This window comes from Caretta caretta, chromosome 1 (genome assembly GCF_965140235.1).
Source record: "Caretta caretta isolate rCarCar2 chromosome 1, rCarCar1.hap1, whole genome shotgun sequence".
NCBI classification, from domain to species: Eukaryota; Metazoa; Chordata; order Testudines; family Cheloniidae; genus Caretta; species Caretta caretta.
In genome coordinates this window covers 275,869,887-275,891,307 of record NC_134206.1, presented here as the reverse complement: position 1 = coordinate 275,891,307, position 21,421 = coordinate 275,869,887, and the positions used below count along the sequence as shown (strand labels likewise).

General features: G+C 40.0%; 1 long non-coding RNA gene across 1 annotated transcript in view; it reads right to left on the bottom strand.

Annotated features, from left to right (window-relative positions):
- Nucleotides 1-21,421, bottom strand: part of LOC125630586 (uncharacterized) — a 217,377-nt gene that overhangs the window by 19,758 nt on the left and 176,198 nt on the right. The window contains exon 8 of the long non-coding RNA XR_007354707.2: nucleotides 9,980-10,104. This is a non-coding gene — a long non-coding RNA (uncharacterized LOC125630586). The remainder of the gene's footprint in view (nucleotides 1-9,979; nucleotides 10,105-21,421) is intronic.

Genomic DNA, 21,421 nt, shown 5'->3' with positions numbered 1-21,421 from the left:
CCCTATGCTACTCCCTAGGAACCTCCAGGTATTAAAAAAGCTGAAACTTACTCCCAGAGCTCCCCAGCTGCAACATACATTTCGGAGAGCTTTGTAGCCTCTCTCTTCTCTAAGACCTCTTTTCACTTGAAAAACATATCACCATATAGATAAACTTCATTAAACATACATGTCCACACTGGGTGAACACCTATGCAGAACTAAAACTTGTCAAATCTTGTCCCGGCCTGTAACAGCCAAGGTGAATTTTCAAGGAGCAGATTATCTATGTTGGTTCTTCCAAAATCACAGAGAGAAGTCAGAAGATATCTTTCTAAGATATTTAAGACACTTGGGGATTTTTTCCCCTGATTCCCTCTGCCTCTTCCATTCTAGTCACTGTTATTAATTTTTCCTGTTCACATCCCTCACTACTTCACCAAGTGGTACCTCAATAGCCAATCCACTCCCATCAAAGTCTATGTCTACACTAGCACTTTTGTTGGTAAAACTTTCGTTGGTCAGGGGTGTGAAAAAACACACTGGTGCGGACAGTGCTATGTTGGTGGAAGATGCTCTCCTGCTGACTAGCTACTGCTGCTCTTTGGGGGTGGTTTAATTATGCTGACGGGAGAGCTCTCTCCTGTCGGCATACAGTGGATACATGGGCGACCTTACAGCAATGCATCTGCATCGGTACAGCTATGTCACTGTAAGGTCTCTAGCGTAGAAACAGTCTAAATCTTTGCTTGTTTCTTTCGAGTATGTGCAAAACTGCCTCTAGTCTAGATACAGGTATGGAGGTTCCCTTTTTTGTTGAATCACAAAGCCCATGACAAAGGACAACAATATGAAGAAAAAGCATTTTATATTTGAAAGTAGCCTTCTGTGAGCCTGAGAGCAGACAAACAGATAGCTGGAAAACCATATGTATATAGACAGCCAGGAGCATTTGTGTTTACTAGAGCTTCGTTCTCTGGTAAACAGCTTGCTGCAGCTCTAATTAGAATGCATTGAAATGAAAGATATCTAATTAACCTTGACCTAGTCTATGGTGCACCAGCAGAAGAGAATCCAAGCTTTCAAGCTCTTGCATTATACATTCCAGTGATGTGAAACAAGAAACCTTTTCTGATGTGACCTTGTCTTTTCTTTACTATAAAATAATTATATAAAAGGTCTGTTTTCTGAGCATATTATTAAAGTGAAAGGACTACACTTAAAGGCAATTCAATTACTTCATTTTTAGACTTATGCCTCTTATTAAGGAAACAGCCATTGGCATATATAAATGAATACTGCATAATACATGAAGCATAGTGCTAAACACACCTGTCCATAAGAAAAGTACTTTCTTAGTGTAGGGAGAAAAAAAAAGAATAATTCATATACACACATGTGACATCACATTCATGACATTCAAGACATTCTATCAGAACTGCATACTTTTTTTCATGCAAAATCTTTTTTCACTGAAAAATGGAGATTTGGGTTGACCAAAACAATTTGTGAATTTGAGTCGATTTTGGAGAAGTGTTTTGGTCAAAAAAAGAAAAGTTTTTGAAGTGGTTTGTTTCAGCATTTCTGAAACAGTTGTCAACAAGTTTTGATTTTTGGAAAAGTTTTGTTTTGCTTTGGAATTTTACTCAATTTTATTTTTAAAAAAAGTATAAATGTTTTTAAAACCTCACAATTGAAACAATGCTTAGTTTCAGGTCAATCCAAAATAATTTTTTGGCATATTTTTTTGTGAAAAAATTTGGAAACATTTTCACTTCAGGTCAACATGAATTTAATTTATTTATTTATTTGGACTTGGACCCAAACTGAATATTCAGTTATTCAGACAGCCCTACTTATACCAGTAAAGTTACACCTGTGTGAAACTAGTGCACTGGAATGGGGAACCAGGTTCATATGATTTTGATCACTTTGCCTCTTCTGCAGAGTAGAGATTAAGGAATTTATTGTGTTATAACCTACAGCCTATTTTGCTGGTGGTGTCCAAGTCTACCATCTACCCAGGTGTGAAAAACGAGTATGGAGACAATAGGATTTACTCCTCCCCTCTTCCTCACACATAGAATACTAAGGCCCAGATCCACAAAGGTATTTAGCTCCTAACCTCCACGGATTTCAGCCTAAATTAGGAGCCTAAATATCTTTGTGGATCTGGGCCTAAATTGCTTCAGCTGATTCTAAATTTAACAAATAGGGAGGCATGAATTACATTGTTGCAAAAAAAGTATATTAGTGTGAAAGATACATTAGTATCTAGGCATACCCTCAGGGAAGAACTGTATGTTATACTGTAACATAATAGTTAAGATGACTAGAGCTGCCTGAAGAATTCTGCTACATTAATATTAGTGGAAATTATGTATCTATTTATTTGATGCATGGAATTTCCAGAAATCAATAGATCTACAACATAAAGTCTGGCCCAGCCTACTAAGAGACACCAGTGAAGAGATTACACTGGGGGTGGGGGAGGGAGCCAAACTGAAAAGGCACATTTGTCGCTATGATGTTGCATGACAACTTTTCTGCCTCATAGATATACTATCTTTAGAATGAAGGATGAGCCCTTGTGTCTGGGCATGGGCTTGGCCTCAAGCACACCCCATGCAGCAGGATGTGGTCCTGGGAGTGTTCTGCCTCACTTTCCCCCTGCAATACAGCCCACCACTGCTGTCATCTTTAATATGAAGTGAAGTCTGAAAAGGCTACAAATACCAGTATGTTATGTTCCATATTGAACAGCCAGGATCATCAGATCAAGACACGGCATATCTGGCTATAACATCATCAACTTCACCCACTAGCCACGTGATTTCAAAGTGTCCAACTCATTCCAGGGCAAAGAAATCCTCCAAAAACAAAGCCAAAAGGATACAAAAAAAAAGGACTCTTCCAACTTGCTAGGTTCTAGCTCTAGTCCCTGGCACAGTAGGCAATTGTCATTCCTTACCCAGTAGCTCTTTGCCTCTCAGAAAGGCAGCTCAAGTTTAGTCATGATCTTCATGCCTTAAGCCTCCCTTTCAGCAACAGACTCTGGCCAGCCAGCCAGCCAGCCAACCACAGTCCCCACATAGTTCCTTCCTTCCCAGCTAGCAGCTGCTTTCTTGAAGGAGCTACTCATCTACACTTTTCCCCATCCTATACCCAACTGCTGGACTTGCCCCTTTAAGACCAAACCTAGCACAGGTGTGGCAGGTGTGGCTTCCTGGGCCCAAGTCTCACCTTTAACTCTTTCTAGCCTGGGACTGGATCACAGCCCTATTTTCCACTCTGCTGATTGCTGATTATGTTACTATATAGCCTCAACTGTAGTAAGAACTATTGTGCTGGACCAACCCACACAGGCTTCTTTAGCTCACAAAAAGAAAGACTATTGAAAATAACAAACAAGCAAATGGTTTCATTAATTGTTTTCTATAACCTATTACAAAAGTGATACTCAGTCTGCAACTCATGAGCCACAAGTGGCTCTTTAGTGTGTCTTCTGTGGCTCTTTGCAGCATATGGTATTAATACACTGATTTAATTATTAACCAATCTAAGTTATTAACCAATCAGGATGCTTTTACTATGTTATTTACCAATTAAGTTATCAACTTGTACTAAATTATTAATATATATATATATAATTAATATATTAATAATATAATATATAATTACATATTTCTTGCCATACTGTTTAAATATGAATAGTACTATACTAAATGAAACAATTAATTCACACTTCTTGGCTCTTTGGGGTAATGCTGATCATTTAGTTGGCTCCTGAACCACTGAGGTCTGAGCAGCACTGTATTAGAATTACAATAAAGAGCTAAAGAGATATAATTCTAAAGAACCCCCAAATTAAGTTTATTTTAGGATATAAAAAGTTTACAGGGGCACATTTAAGACTGAGTTTTAAACTCTTAAGGCTTAACTGGAATAAAAAGCAGTTGGCCTATCTTGTTTTGTTGGGAACATGAAAAGAAGAAAAAATATCTGCCATTCTGTGACAATCAGGGTCCGGATACCGCAAGGCAAGAACAGGGAATTTGAACCCCAAAGAATAGGCTCTGCTCCCATCGGATGTCAATGAGTAAGCTTTTCAAAATCCCACCTACAGTAACCAAATATAAGCAATATATTATTATACATACATTCTATAAGTGTACACGTACAGATATTCATGAACACAAATACACATATGCTTACATACATTTTTACACACAGTTATGTATATTTAAAATATTGATTCTTTTAGTTATTGCGTGACATTTATTTTTTCTGAGAGCAACAATTATAGGTAAGTGATTATCTCTTAACCTAAAAGATCCATTACAAGAGATGTCCAATCTCAGAGAATAAAAAGTCTCAGGTTTGTCTGTAAAGGCAAAACATCTTTGAAGAAATTGAACTCCTGGTATAGCACTAGTTTCAAAAAGTGACCATGCCTTGTATAAAACTACCACTTCCCCCATCCTATTCCACAAGGAGCAGCAGATTCTCTCTCTCTCTCTCTCGTACACACACACACACCTCACACTCCTCTCCTGCAGCAAAAAAGGAGAGTGCACCCCAGAAAGCATTTATATTACTAAGGAGAAGTGGCTTGAGACACCCTTGCCAGAAAGAAAAGGAGTACTTGTGGCACCTTAGAGACTAACCAATTTATTTGAGCATGAGCTTTCATGAGCTACAGCTCACTTCATCGGATGCATACCGTGGAAACTGCAGAAGACATTAAATTAAGGTGCCACAAGTACTCCTTTTCTTTTTGCGAATACAGACTAACACGGCTGTTACTCTGAAACCTTGCCAGAAAGAAGGCTGAACTCTGAGCTGAGAGTTTCCAGCCATATCTATGCACACTTTGTTCTCTGATTGTTATTTTCAGAAGCTATACAATGTAATATATTCAAATTTACTCATCCTCCTCCATTCTGCTTCAGGCAATATACTATAATCTCATGAATTATTTTTTCTTGAAAATATTCTCAAGACACAGTTGACATGATAGGCTACATAAATTGATTTTAACTGTTTTGGACTTGCAGAGTGAGATACCCATTTAAGTGTTTTGTTTGAAGGAGAGAGTTTTCCCAGAAGCTGAAATGATCACATGAGGTTGTGCTTGATTTAGAAGAATTAAGTACCCCAGGATAGTATCAGTACCATTGATTTATGAGCATACACCAAGTACAAGTATACTCATCTGGAATAAACATGCCAAAAAAGAATCTAAAGCTATTGGTGTCAATGTTCTTTAAACTCAATAAAGACAACCATTTGATTAGATACTTATGTGCCCTGTGTTGTTAGTTTGTCCAATCACAATAGCCTCCCAGATTTATACAGCACAATATCCAAAGGGGGAAGAGGATTTTTTTCTTCTAATACAATACCATCAAATTGCTACCAGTAAATGTGAAATTAAGGAATTTTAATAAAAGATCGAAGGAAGAGCTCATTCTCCTAGCATTCTGTCAAAAGAAAATGGGAGATAGATTAGTCCTAAACCCTAGCTTGCTGGAAGGTCCATAAGGGCCTAGTAGAGTAGTAGGCTATGGGCAGTCAGGCAGAAGCCAAATGCCAGAGCTGGAGGATAAAACAGAGTCAAAATCATAATGTGTAGCCAAGAGACAGAAACCAAAGCCAAAGCTAAAAAGTTTAACCAGAATCACAGTCAGCAGGTGTAGCCGAAGGGTGGAGTTGGGAGTCTGAAGTCCCGACAGAGCTCAGGGTTGTGGCGGGAGCAGATACATGCTAGGGGCTGGGACTGGAGCAGGAACGGGGCTAGAAGCAGGCTTGAAGCAGATGGAGGGTGAGTGCAGCTGCAGACATGGTACACAGCAAGCAGCCACTGTTCTGCTGTGGGTGCCAGGCTTACAAGCAGGACTGCTGATCCAGCAGCCTCAGGTGCTGTGCCTACTCCATCAGTTCCAAAGCAACAAAGTTAGTCAGGGAGCAGGCCAGCAGCTGGTCCTAGCTGGCCAGCAGACCCCTCCTTTCAGGGTTGTCTCCCAGGATCCCTTAGGGACGATTTCTGGGGTTAGGCCCAGTGGATGGCATGCAAGTGGGCCAGGGCATGAATGGGTTCCATGGGTTCCCACAGCCACTTCCCTGGGCTGCATCCCACACCGTCAGATACTGGAGTCTTCCCCAGACTTGGCAGTAGTCCAGAATCTTCTGAACCATGTATTCCTCTTGGTCCTGCCTGGTTATCAATGGAGGGGGAGGAGTAGTGTGGTGTGGATAAGGAATCTCAGTGAATGGTTTTAAGATGGAGATATGGAACGTGGGATCGATCTTAAGGAATTCTGGCAGCTGCAATCAGAAAGTTACCAAATTTTGTGATTGAAAATGGTCCTAATTACTCATGATCTAGTTTTGCAGATAAACCGGTGGATCACAGGTTTTGGGAGGATAGCTAAACCTTGTCCCCTACCGTGAGGTTGGAGATGTCTAAACGCGTCAATGGGCATGGCGCTTGTATGCTGTCTCAGCCTCTAACTGGCACCTGAGTTCCTAACATATTTGGTGAATATGTGTAGTGAGATCTGCAATGATAGGCAGTGGTAAGTCAAGGGGTATTTCTGGGTGATACCAAGGGTGGAACCCATAATTCATGAAGAAAGAACTCTGTTGGGTTGTGGCATGTGTAGAATTGTTGTAAGCAAATTTGACTTGGGGAATGTGTGCCAGTCAATACAACTGGTGATAATGTACGAAGCAGCATAGATACTGCTCTAGGACATGACTGTCTTTCTGTGTCTGAACATTGGTAATAGGGTGGTAAGTAGTGGAGGTATGAGGTTTGATGCTCAGGAGTCACAGAAATTTCCACCAAAAGCAGGAAACAAACTGGGACCCCTGGTCAGATACTACACTTGTGGGCAACCCATGAAGGTAGAAGATGTTGACTTCAAACAGATGAGCCATTTCTTAGGTTTTGGGGAGGCTGCAACACCTTCATCAGGAGCTCAACCACCACTAAAATCATGGTGTACTCTTGGGAAGGTGGTAGCTCCACAATGAACTCCATCAACACAATGGCCCAAGGCCGGAATGGAGTGGGCAAGGGCTGGAGAAGACCAAGAGGAGTTGCCTGGGGAGTCTAACTCTGGGCATAGAGATCACAGGATCAGATATAAGTTGTGACTGAAGCCTGTAGAAGTGGCCACCAGAAACTCTTTGACACCAGGGCCTGGGTTTTGAGTTGACTGAAGTGACCTGCCAGAAGAGCATCATGGCAGATTTGTAGAACTTGTAGCCTGTGTGGGACATTGGGTATGTAGTGCGCCCTTTCCAATACAGGATTCCATCACTAAAAGTGAAGGTTGCGGCAGTCTGGGCATTGGCATTGTTCAGGGGGCTTGGTGGATATGAATGGGATTATTGGGCAGCAGGAACCAGACTGTATTACCTGAAATGAAATTTGGTGGCTTAAGGATGGTGGATGGAGTCCCTTGGTCACAGGTTCACAGTACTCCCTTTGGGGATAATGTATCTGCATTCCCATTCTTAGTTCCTGGGCAGTAGGTTGGCATGAAGTCAAATGGTATAAAGAAGAGGGCCCAGTGGGTCTGTTGCTGATTTAGGTGCTGAGCTGTCTTGAGGAATTCTAGGTGCTTGTGACTAGTGAGGATATGGATTGGGAACCTAGTGCCCATCAAGAGAGGCTGGCATTCCTCGAAGGCTGCTTTGATGGCCAGTAGCTCCTTATCAAGGATGTTGTAGTTTTGATCCACTGAGTGTGAGCTTGTGCAAGTAAAAAGTCCAAGGGTGAAGCTGACCATTGGAGACAGCCATTTGGGAGAGGACTCCTTCCAGCGCAAAGTTCAAGACATCCACTTCCACCATGAATGGCTGGCCCAGGCTGAGGTGTACCAAGCATGGCACAATGATAAATTTCAGCTATAGGCACTCAAAAGCTGCTTTCAACCTCTGAGGACAAAGGAAACTGAGCTCCCTTCAGTAGGGAGGGGGACCAACCCCAAGAAACCATAGCTCACCTGTCTAAAGAAACTGATGAAGCCTAGAAAGTGTTGTACCCCATGGATGTCCTTGGATGTTGTTCAGTTGGAGATGGCTGTCACTTTGTGTGGGTCCATGGTCAATCTTTCAGAAGAGATGATGTAGCCGAGAAACCCTAGTGTGTCCTAGTTGAACTAGCATTTCTTTGGCTTGCCATACAGACAGCGCTGGCAAAGCCTCTCTAAGACACTCCATATGTGCTGGTTGTGCTGTGCTTGGGTCATTGGAAAAAGTGTCATTGAGGTAGATAATGAACCAACCTAGCATGTCCCAGAAAATGCTGAAAGTTCATGGGATCACTGCACAGACCAAATGGTATGACCAGTGTTCAATGTTTTCTACTCATCTCTTTCTCAGACCTGCACCAGTTAAAAAGTTCCATAAAGGTCTAACTTCATAAAATTTCAGGCAGAGCATAATTGATCTAGGAGTTCATGAATGAGGGGGAGCAGGTAATGGTTCTGAACAGTCTCCTTCTTGGGGGCCTGACAGTCAATGCAGGCCTTAGAGCACCATCCTTTTTTATAAAAGATGATCAGGGCCCCTGGTGGAGAGGTAGATGGCTAGATAAACCCCTTCTGCACTCTCTCCTGCAGATAGATGCAAAAGGGCTGAAGCTCTGGTTCAGCAAGCATATACATGCAGATGAAGGGAGTTGGGCTGTTGAATATATAGAGCAGAGGCAGAGTGTCAGCATTTCCCCTCTTGAGTACATGACTTCAGGGTCATGGTAACTGAGGTATTTTGGTGGCAGTAGAAAGGATGATCAGGGCACTCCCAGCTTCCCTGTGCCCATTCCTGTACAGCAGGGATTCCCCACATGATGACACAAGCTGCAGAAGGTACCATCGTTCTCCTCAGGCTCAGGAAGGCAGAATCATTGGCAATATTGGGAGCAAAAGCATACTGTCCCTTTTCACCAATGGATACAGGGCCATTGGCAGGATGATCTGAGTGCACACAGCCTGTATCAAACCAAACTGAAGGATTTCCCAGTGCCCCTGGAGAAAAATGGCTTCTAAGGAGGCATATCTGGTGGATGACCAGTGCCGAGGCCAGATGCAACCTCCTAGTGTCCTTAGGAGGCACCTAGGGTTTGGCAGCACCTTTTTGCCCCAGTACCCATAGAACCACATGCCCATATGCTCAGGGTTTAGCTGATCGCCATATTTGGGGTCAGGAAGGAATTTTCCTCCAGGGCAGATTCCTCCAGCCCTGGAGGTTTTTCGCCTTCCTCTGTAGCATGGGGCACGGGTCACTTGCTGGAGGATTCTCTGCTCCTTGAAGTCTTTAAACCACGATTTGAGGACTTCAATAGCTCAGACACAGGTGAGAGGTTTTTCTCAGGAGTGGGTGGGTGAAATTATGTAGCCACCGTTGTGCAGGAGGTCAGACTAGATGATCATAATGGTCCCTTCTGACCTTAGTATCTGTGAATCTATGAACCAAACAAACCATATCACAGACTGCTTTTACAGTATAAAATTGTGTAAATATGATTGTCACAAGCATGATTGATGCAGCCTTTAAATATTTTCATATGACTTAAAATTAATAAGAAAAAGCTAAGATAATGGTTAGATAAAGTATCTGACACAATTATATTTATACAATCTCCTGTAGACAGCAGTTTTGCATGTAAAATAATAGTCTTTTCAGGGGATACAGAGGAAAGGAACAAGCTTTATTGGGGAGATACACATGTTCTAAAAACAAAAAGCAAGACACATTTCCCCTAGATCTAACTGCCTGCCCATTTAATTAAACAAAATCAGAAGGACTATCTAATCTGGCACTATGAGGAGATGCTCAATAATATTACAGTGGAAGATGGAAAAAAATAGGGATAAGAATATGAGAAGCAAAAAAGTTGGAAGATAAAGTTTAATGTGACATATTTAGCTTTCTGGAGACTATTAAAGGATCTCAAATATTGCAAAAATCTTTCAAGGTTGTTCTGTACCTTGTAGATGAGTCTTTAGTATGATGCTGTCTTTCTTAAAGGCTCAATAAATGTGTTGGTGAATTTTCTCATCTTGGATATAAAACGCTGAGAGTGCTTCAGGCTAAGAAGCCTATTGTCTGGCACTATAAGAAAGTCAATAATCAAGTTCAGACAAATTAAATTTATATTACCTATAGTCCACTCCATAAAAATCCTTGATTTATTGACTGACTAGCATATCTGACTGAGAATGAAAATAAAAATTGTCCTTGTGACTCAGTTTCTTGGTAAACACTATTGAACAGCAAAAGTGAGATAACTTGACTTTCCATCTGACTTTGCTGAATTCCTTCTCTAACTCTGCTCAGCTTGTTGAACACCTACTACATTTGGGGAGGGGGGAAATTTAAACATGCACTGATTATATATATGCTCTCTGTGAAGGGCAGTATAGTAAGGAACTATGTTTTTGTGGCATTTCCAAGGAAACTAATGTAGGAGGTTAGTTTTGTGTTCAATCAGCAGCTAATCTTCCGATCCTCCTTACACGGACATCCCCAGCACACAGCTTAGTTATTTGGACTCGTCATAGGAGAGAGAATTTCTCACCTGTTTAAAAGACAATGAACTGCTCAGAAAAAAAGGCATCCACAATCATGCACATGAGTACAAGTACTTTTTTGTTGTCTTTTATGTGCATTAATGTATTTATAATAATTCAGCTTGAACTCAAAATTAAGTTACATGGGACCCCTTGGTAAAGGAGCATAGAGTATGCCAAGATGTCTGAGAATAACTGGCATTTATTAAGACTTCACTACACTCCTTGCTCAGTTTTTCCTTGTTTTGTTGGGTGTATATCTAATGGTCAGATTTAAATAAAGTTTATATTTAATTTTAATGGTATTAGTTATTTTACAGTGGTTCAGCCTGAAAAAAATCAATAATAATTATTTAACTCAAAGATTGAAAAAGCACCATTTCAAGAAACATTCTCAGTTTTGGTTCATCATCTGCATTAAAAACAGTTTAAAGAATTCTAATCTTTATATTAAATATACAACCATGAGAATGGTGTTATTAAAATGCCAAAAACAAATACATTATAATTGCGGCATAAAGCTTTTGAATTATTTTATGTTGTTGAAATTATATTGAACTTACACTATAAAAGTGATAAAATGGATGACTTATTTCAGTGATTATTCTATTAAAAAAACTGATAGGGATTGAAAATCATGATTGCCTATAGTGCACTCCTCCATAGTAGCCTCTCTTCTCTTTACCACGTGATTTAAAAACAAACAAACAAAAACAAATCTGTACATTTTTACAGTATAGTTTCAGGGAGAAATTACTATGTGGAATTCCTTTCACCTAATTAAGAGTACATCAGAGTGCTTTACAAATCTGGAAAAAAAATCCAAATCCACTCCTCTTTCAGTGTACTAAAACTAATTAGAAAGTGATAAATAACATGACTTTTGCTTATAATAAATTTCCAACACTGGTCAATAGAGACCACATTAAGACTTTAAATATGAAACTATTATACATCTCTTTAAGTTAACTTATTAGAGAACAGTCAACAAGCTAGTAGTTCATCAGATAGACAGGTAAATTGGATTATTTTTATTTGGAAGGAGAAAATACAAAGTGTAACATCTCACATTTGAAATTTAAGAAGTGTTCTACACACTTCAAGCACTGGTCAGCTACATAATAAAATCTAGAGCAAAATAATTTTAACTGATGACATTGGCATCTGAAGTTTCGCAAGAATACAATTAAAAGTCATAGTGCCAATTTCATCCACGTTTGAGAACATGACTCAAAAGGTGCAATGATGTAATTTCCTGATACCGCTAAACACAGCAGCAAGGAATACTGGAAAGTTAAGAGTTCTTTGTTTTGTTTTTTTATTTTTTAAATACTTTTTCAGACAATTCAAATAGTAAATAGTATTTTCTTATATTTACATAATAAGTAACAAATTAAACATTTCCCAAGCTACTAAGGTGGCTCACAAAAAGCAAGCAACACGTTTGATAAAACCAAGATATAGTAAAAAGAGAAATTAAGGGAAAATACAACATTCCGGTAGAGAAACACAATTTACAATATATATATATATCAGTCTCAACAGTAAACTGCATTCCACCCTGATCCCAAACATCTCACATATTTTATTTTAAATATTGTATTTTAAAAAATATAGGAATCATCTCCTTCTGAGTAAATAAATATAATTGTTACCCTTTCTTCCTTCCCATCCTCCCCAAAAATAGCTGTTTTGGGGTACTGCTGCATCATAGAAAATAAAGTTTGGAGTGAGTATTGCAGAATATTTGTGTTATACAATAATACTCATATTTGCTTTGTAAACCTTTTTGTGGAGTAATGCAGCTCTATCACTGTGATAACCACTATTATTAATACTGCAGTCTGTGCAACTCATCACCAAATGAGTCTTGTCTGTAACTGATATCAGACACCATCCATATCAATGGCAATTACTCAATGAAGGACTAACCCTGCTGTCCTTACTGGGTACATCTTCACAGCAATTAAACACTCGCAGCTGGCCTGAGTCCCTGTGGGCCCCTCTCCCCTCATAAGGTCCCTGAGTTCAGGTTCCAGCCCGAGCACAAACATCTAGACAGCAATTTTACAGCCCCACAGCTCAAGCCCCTTGAGCCCAAGACAACTGACCCAGGCCAAGCATAACCATGCCATGCCACAGGTCATTTTTTTCAAGTGCAGACATACCCACTCAGACAGAATGCAGAACTGACTGACAAATCATCAACTGCTGACACTGTTTCTAGGGAATTGAAGAAAGGTCTGCTGAATGAGGGTGAAATTCACCCTATGCAAGGGGCCAGCACAAGGTCGATGCATAATTTAAGTCCCACTTAACTCTCAGTTATAAGACATATTTTCACCCTAGGAACTGTAGAAAAATGAGGCACGTCACTGACAGTGACATCAGCTGAGGGTGTAGAGGTTTATGCTATATTAATTGCTTTTTTAGTAGATCATGTGATTCCAGTTTCACTCCTTTCTCCATATGTTTAGGAATTTAGCTTTTTTTGTGTATTGGAGAAGAAACAAAGGTCTCATTCTACTCTTCCATGTCCATCTCAGCTAACTCAGTGGAAGCCAGCAAGCATTTTGTTGCCTTCCTTTCTGAACCCCACTAGAAGCTAACTTTTAGGATGCTAGCAGTTAGACTTTTAAGATGTGGATGATAATTCCGATCATTTAATATAACTAGGTGCTATGGAGATGGAGGCCATATAAATACCAAGATAGAAATATGCTCAATCAGTAAATATCTGGCTACCATTGCATTGTATGCACATCTGAGCATGTGGTCACAGAAAGAGAGTCACTTTGGGCTCAGCTTTTGCTGAGAGAGATAACATGAGTATCCATATGGGCTGCGTACAGGAGACTGTCACATAATGTTAAGAACAAGATTGATACCCCTATGTGCCATGCCACTGTGAATGAGAATATCAGTAGAGCAATACAGCTGAGTAGAACAATGAAAACAAACCCTTTAGTACCACAACCAAATAAGACTCTTTACTGGTTTGTTCAAGAATATGCATTGAATTGTAAGCACTTTTTCACCATTTGCTCCCTAAAAGAAAAAGAGACACACATAATACATATTCAAACTGAAACACAGCAGCCACATATAAAATACTAGGTGAGTATAATTTGATCACAATGTTGGCAACTCTTGTGCTTTTATTGTCAGTATTGAAATATTGGGTGATATTTCCAGTTCCTGGAGACAAGATTACATGAGAAACTCAGCTTTCATTTAAAAAAATGTCTAGCCCTCCTGGTTGTGGAGAGCATCTTGAAAACATTAGCCCCTAAAAGCTCAAAAAACAGAAGGAAGATAAGACCCCCAAAACTAGTTTATTTTATTTGTTAGTCTCATAATTTTGGTAGCCTGACTCATGACTTTTTTTAAATGCTTGGAGTTGGCAGTTAGAGCTGTGAGGAGAACAGACATCCTGTTTTGTGGAGGATTTTGTGGTTTCAACATTTCTTTTCATTCCGATTAACAATAAAACTCAAAAATTTGAAATTTGATGCAAGAGAAAATGCCAGAAAAACAAATATCATTTTGGGTCAATCAAAATGTTTAGTTTAAAAAAATAACAAAATGTTGCATTTCAGTTTTGACTTTAGTTTAACTTTATATTACAGTATGTTATATAACAACAAATAGCAAATCATTTTGAAAGGAAATATCAAAATACGTCATTCAGAATATATCAAAAGAAAATACTATGTCTTTTTCGGTTTATTACCTAAACAAAATTTTGGCAAAAATCAATATGATTTTATGAAGCATTTAAATGTTGACAGAACTGCATTCCCTTATGCAAAATGGTTCAGTTAAAATAGTTTCTGACCAGTTCTATTAACAATAGTGTGATCCGTCACCAGTACTAAGCAAATAATCTACTAAATTCTGCAAAAAGGGCAAGCAAAGAAGTTCAATTTCTGCAAACCCCATTAAGATGCAATCACAGCACATAAATAAGCATGGTGGTTATGAGGTCATGCATTGCATGACCTTGCATCATGGAATAAAATGAAGGTACAACCTGTGCAAGTTGGACAATTGAAAAAATAATTCTCCACACATGTTCATAGCATATTTCATATATGTGTTTCTATGGAATTTTTATGGTTGAAAGGTCACCAGTGCTGTTACCCATCCCACATTAAGCAATGACATGAAAAGAGTTGCTTTATAAAGATGGTCCCTACGGTCCAACAAGCTAAGATACCTCCCATACAGTCAATGGGTAATATCATTCAAGAATTCTTCTAGATGAGAGATTGAAATAGCTGTTTTTCTAGCTAAAGTGATGTAATTAAACACTCACCATCTACAAGAAACCTTCGCCTACTATCTTTCTCCTTTCTAAACTAATACAGCAAAAGGAAATAAGAAATTACTGGGCTGGAAATGTCATCCAATCTCATAAGATGTCATCAGATCTCATAAGATTTCCAGTGCTCCTGATTTCATCTGGTTTAGACATACTAGAACAGTAGCCTGGTGGTATTTCTGAGTTAGAAGTCAGGAATACAAAGGCACAGCCGGGAATGCAAAGGCACATCAATTCCTGGGGTATTAAAAATGCATAAGAATTTTCCAAATCGCACAAAAAAAAAAAAGTCAGGTTAAGATGGACAGGCAGGTGACATTTCAGACTTGTTTTTGTTCTATCCATCCCTTTCTATCAATCCCTTACTTGTTTTTTTATCCATCCCTTACTATCTGTTTCATTCGTTTGAGGTTTTTTTAAACCTTGGGAGCAAATGCAAGATTATTTAAAGTAATCTTGAAATGACTATTTTCATTATTTTGGTATATTTTAAGTAATAATTCCTCTATTATATGATCCTGCTTCCCACCTTAACAAACACACATTACTCTCATGGGCAAAACTTTCTCCTTAGCCTTATAGCAAGGATGATGTGTATTGTTATTAGTAGATACAATTTCTATCAGGAGGCTACATTGTGCACCTGCAGGGGATGGCCTCAGCAATCTGTTTTGTGAGATCTAGAATTTGATTCAGACTATGCACCCACAGCAGGGTAGTAAGAAATCCCCCTTATGTCATTACATGGGCTATCTAGACCTGGGTGCTATTGTATTAATTTAGATGGAATAAATGGGCCAGAGGTGTTAACATGACCCAGTTATTAGCCAACATTAAACCATGTTAAACAAGGTCCGGGTTCGGGATACAGAGTCCTCAGCCTGCTTAGTATCATGGCAAATACAGCATTAAAAGTCTTCTTTAAACTTTTATTAAAGAAAGAAACAGAAAAACAGTAAAAGCATTTGAAATGCAGAGTAATACATAAGGCTTTCATTGTAACAACATTTCTGTTCCCTCTGCCTTTAGCTGGAGAGAGTTTTGAGAAGGAAAAACCTCTTGTTTGAGGGTCTCTTAGGTAGTATCAAAGATGATAATAGCTGTCCTTTTGGGGAAAGAAGAACCTGTTGTTGTTGCTGTTATTGCTAAAGTCTTATCCCCTTTCATCCCAGGTGGTTTTGGGGATTCAGCTGCAGCCAGTAGAGGTGATGATGTCATCTGGCTCCCCCTCTTTGGCCTGGTGGGTCAGGAGATCTAAAGATCAGGATGAAGGTCTGGGATCCCAGGAGAGATGGGTGTAGAAGCCATGATGACAAAGCTTGCTCTAGTAGGCTGTTTTTCTTGCCAAAGCCACTTTCTTTAAAGATCCAGAAAGGGGGTGAGGGGCATTATTTTGACTCATTATTTTGTCCTCCAATTAGGCCTAATTTCCGATACATCAATTTTGGTTCACTGATTTCTGATTCAACACTGTTCTTGTTTACCAAGCACCATCTGAACAGAGCCCTTGAGTTATATCAATAGACCTTTTTGATTACACTAATTCAGTCTCTCTCCCTTTTGTACATTTCTTCAACATTTGTTAATATCAGTTATTGTGGCATCTTATGAATTTTCACATCGTTTTTTACAGTTGAGCTCAGAATTAGGGTAAATTTGGAGGTCCAATCATCACAATATTATATAGAAATAAGTAGAGTTATAGGTTGGTGGAGAGTGGGTAGGAGTGCATGGGAAATGGTAGGAGGCTTTGCCCCTGTACATGCTAGGCAGATTAGCTGAGCTAGTGAAAGGAGTAAGTAATAATTTACTGCTGGTAAAGGCAGCAATAATACTCCTCTGGGTGCAGGGAGGAAGCAGGGGAAGAACTGTGATTCTGAAGTGTGGCCCAGCCCTTTCTGAGGCAGCTGTTAGAGTAGTACAGTTTAGGCTGATAGTTAAAATTTATCCCATAATTTCAAAGGCTTTCGGATCCCACAGTGATAAACTTCACATAAATATCCTGACAGACCTAACAGATCTATTTTCCTGTCTCTAACCTGACATAAGAAATTGGTCTCCACTCTAGCTTTAAGATCCTATGAATCTAGTTTTGCACTTATTCAAGGAGAGAAAAGATACAAGGTAGTCCTTTGTTGAGTTTCTTTGTTTGTTTATTTTTAGTTCCCTAAAGATCTGGTACTAATGTTTAGGTTTCAGAGTAGCAGCCATGTTAGTCTGTATTTGCAAAAAGAAGAGGAGTACTTGTGGTACCTTAGAGACTAACAAATTTATTAGAGCATAAGCTTTCATGAGCTACAGCTCACTTCATTGGATGCATCCGATGAAGTGAGCTGTAGCTCACGAAAGCTTATACTCAAATAAATTTATTAGTCTCTAAGGTGCAACAAGTACTCCTCTTCTTTTTGTACTAATGTTTAGTATCCTAATTCTACATCTAAAGAAACTGACTTCAATGGGGCTACTCACAGAATAAGGTTATCCAAATCTGGCCCTTGGTGAGTAGTCCCATTGATTTATTTGGGACTACTTGCGAAGTAGTGTACTAGTCAGAATGAATAAGGGCGGCAGAATCAGGCCCTATGATCTTTCTTTCTTGTCACCCACCATATCTTATTCGTTGAGATTATTTTTCCTGTTTTTTAGGGAAAGATTTCAATCTGGCTCGAATTTTTGTTAACATATTTTTCTATTTCATTTAATATTAGTATTCTGGACAAGCTTCAACCCAATAATTTTGATACATTAGAACAAAATGATCTTTCATTTCATCAATAAATATTTAAGCTCTTTGTATCAAAGTTTTGTAGACAGTGGAAAATTTTCTATTCACAGAAACTGAGCTCTGAATGCAATACCAGATCCATATGCACGATCTCCAGTAATGTTTTGGAGAACTAGCAAAACTCTATGGCTAGAGAATATAACTGTTTCCATGGAGCCCCTAATTCAATCCAACTCATCTGCTCTAATTTTCAGAACAGGCTGATGGAACAAGCTGAGATAAGTAGGTAGTAAAACATGTTGCTGAACTACTACCCCAAGGGAACCTTCAAAACAATAGACATTAGTCAGTTTTTTGATAATTGAGTCAATTTGGGGTCTCCTTACATTTTTCAGGGAGCTGAAGGTCAGGATTTCTTACCATGAACAGCCATAGGTAGTACTGAACAATAATAGCTATTAGTTTAGAGTAAATCAGACATCAGACTGCGTTTTGCAGCGCAAATAGTAAAGATGTGTTAAGCTAAAGATACCCCAAAATTATGGATGGGTCAAGTGAATTGAATATCACAGTTATAATACAATAAAATAAAATGGTAACTTCTGATAATGTAAGGTTTTGAAAGGACCAAATTCACAAAATGCCAAGGGCCCAATGTAATAATAAGACGTGTGCTTCTAAAGAGCCAGTGCACAACTTTAAATAAGTTGGACAGCTTGTTTTTATTCCTATAATTAGAGCCTTGCTGCTACAGTGACTCATTTTACAAGATAGTCCTCCCTCCCTGTATTTCTGCAGCACTGTCTTGTAAAGCACGAGTTGCATTTAGTGATAGCGAGGGGAATCCTGGGGCACTGAAGTCAATGGGAGTTTTGCCATTGATATTAAGGGTGCTAAGATTTCACCCAGAAAGTTTATATAACCATCTGGGAAGCTTGATACCAGAAATTTCCTTGGAACCTCTCTTTCTCTCATCAATAGTGTTCTAGCAAAGAGGAAGAATGATGGTCTTTTGGTTAAGGCACTAAAACCCAGATCTCCTAAGTTGGAACCAGTTCCCAGATCTGCCAAAGATTTCCTGTGTAAACATAGGCAAGTCACTTAGGCAGAGATCTTTAAAAGTATTTAGGCCCCTTTTCCCCATTGAAATCCATGGGAGTTAGTTGCTAAAATACCTTTGATGACCTTGGGCCTTAGCATCTGATCTTGCTCTCATTGATTTTGGTGATGCAGCCTCAGGCCATGTTTACATTACAGACTTCTGCCAGCATAGCTACATCAGTAATGGTTGTGAAAGTGTGATCGTGATGTACCAGATATAGTTATACTGGCAAAACTCTTCTTTTACTGGTATAGCTTGTTTCAGGATAGGGGATGTGTCGCAGGGTAGGTATACCCTGTAATGGGGTGTCTGGTTGTGGGGGAAACAAAATGGGGATTTGATGACTCAAGTGCCCTAGTATTTCATGTCAATATGGTGGCCCTGACTCCCATGGCAGTGGGGCCTAGTGGCCAGAGCCTATGTATTGGCATTTCTAGCCCAATGGCCAGAGTCTACATGGAAGCCCTTCTGCTCAGGGCAACAGGACTCAGTGGCCAGAGTCTATGTGGAGGCCCTTTGACGGTAAAGCCCAACTCCTAGGGGGTCATGACTGCACCCAGTGGTGGGTGCAGTCGAGGTAGGGGGACCAGGGCCCTCCTTTCTCCACCATGTCTCGACTCAGGGTACTGAGGAACCAATACTTTTGTGATTAGTCTCAGCTGCTACAGATTAGTTGCTACAATCCCAATACTGGGGTCATTTCCTACCCTGATTTATAGTGACAATAATCTCATGGCCTCAGTGGTCTCTTCTCTGTCAGTCTCAGAGGTTGGCTGGGTGTCCACCAGGGTCTCAGCATGGCTGACCTCTATGGCCTACAGCTCTGGCAGCTTCCTGCTAAGAGCCTGCGACACCCGTCTTGTCTCCTCTACGGTCAGCCCACAGAGTAGGCTTTTATGCTCTGCTTCTGGTCTGAGCACACCCGGCAGGGGTGAGAGGGCATGGCCTCTTCAGACTGCAGAGTGTGATTAACCCCTGAGAACCAGTATGGGGTAGGTACACCCCGTCACAGGGTAGAATAAGCTATTCTAGCAAAAGTAAAACTTTGTTGTTATAAACTGCATCCACACTAGGAACACTTTGCCAGTATAATGTACAGGTATACGTAGACTGGTAAATTGTTCCTTATGTAGACATGGCCTTGGCTCCCATCCGTAAAGTGGGAATAACAGCATTGCTCTAGCTCAAAAGGATGTTGTGAGGATAAATATATTAATGTTTACAAGGCACCCATGTACTAAATTGCTAAGGGTTATATAAAATACCTAGGTAAAAATAAGATGTAGGTCATTTTATTCTTTGCAGATCCCAAGGCAAAAGATGAATGGAATTTTGCAGAAGAAGTTCTTCTGATTTGAACATTTATACAATGTTGCCACATGTGCAGGCAAAGCTACCTTTTTACTGTAGATTTTTTTCCACAGATACCTGACCGTTTTTTATTTTAAATGTTCAGTTAGCCATTTAACCCTGTCTTTTGACACTATCCTTACTCTGCAGTGTGGCCATTATCAGTGTTCTTTCCAGAATTATTTCTAAAACCCACACAGGGCATTTTAGAGTCAGACAGAGACTTTAACAATATGGTTAAATAAGCCTGGTTGTCTGCTGAAAGCTTTCTAGTGCCTTCACAAGACTGTGCAGCTAGTTTCTCCAAGTTCAGCAAAGGTTCCTCACCTTTTGCTGTCCAATAATAGATCAAAGGGTATATATACTCATTTATAGTTCTCCTTTACCCACACTAATTCAAAAAAGATGGGGGGAGGGAGGCAGAAATCAGCATTCATGTCACGCTCCCTGTCAGTACCTGGCCCAGGCTGGGAAGCTAATGATCCAAGCAGCAGACCAAATTTAGTGATGAATCCTGGTCATATGTCACCCAAGGCACGTTGTGCATAGGGTAAGAAGATTCACAAAAGAAACTTCTTAATCAGAATATTAATTGATGGGCCCTTTAAGTTCAGCCCTTTGTTCGGAATCCCAAATAAGACCTGCCCCTTTGAGGATATACACCCCGTTACCTGTGGCAGTAGAGGAACCCAGGCCCACTCATTATTTGGGATTTCCAACCCAGGGACTCTATAAACAACCATCATGGATTGCTTACCTCAATCCTCTCCTGTAATTTCCCTGGGCCTCCTCCTTCCAGGCCCTTTTATCACCAGTTCTATCTCAGAGCCAACATCCTCAGTTTCTTCTCCCTCTGCAATCTCAGCATACATGTAGCTAGCCATAAACTCTAGCTATTTATCAGGCTCCTTTAGCCAGAAAGGAGCCCCCCTTCTTCATTATTCTGGGCCCAGTCAATAACTGACCTACTCTCTCCCTCCAACTCCTTTCATATGTGCCTTCTGGGCACTGACTAGCTGCTTCCGCGAGGCCTGTCTAGGCAGACCTGGAGGACCCATCTTTGTTGCTCCTTTCCTGTCATATGACTGTTTCCTGCAGTGAAGAGTAGTAAGACTGCGGGGCTTCCTGCACAGAGCCACAAAGGCTAGCTACACCCCGTGATCCATGAGGAAAGGTTAAAAAACTGGGCATGTTAAGTCTTGAAAAAAGATTACTATCAATACCTACTCAGTCTTCAAATACGTTATGGGCTGTGTAATGGGGTCCACAAACCACATACTAAGCAGAGGCAGAAGGAGGAGGGAAGCCTCTACTGACTACAGGCAAGCAGCCTGGTCACACCCCCGCACAGCTGCCAC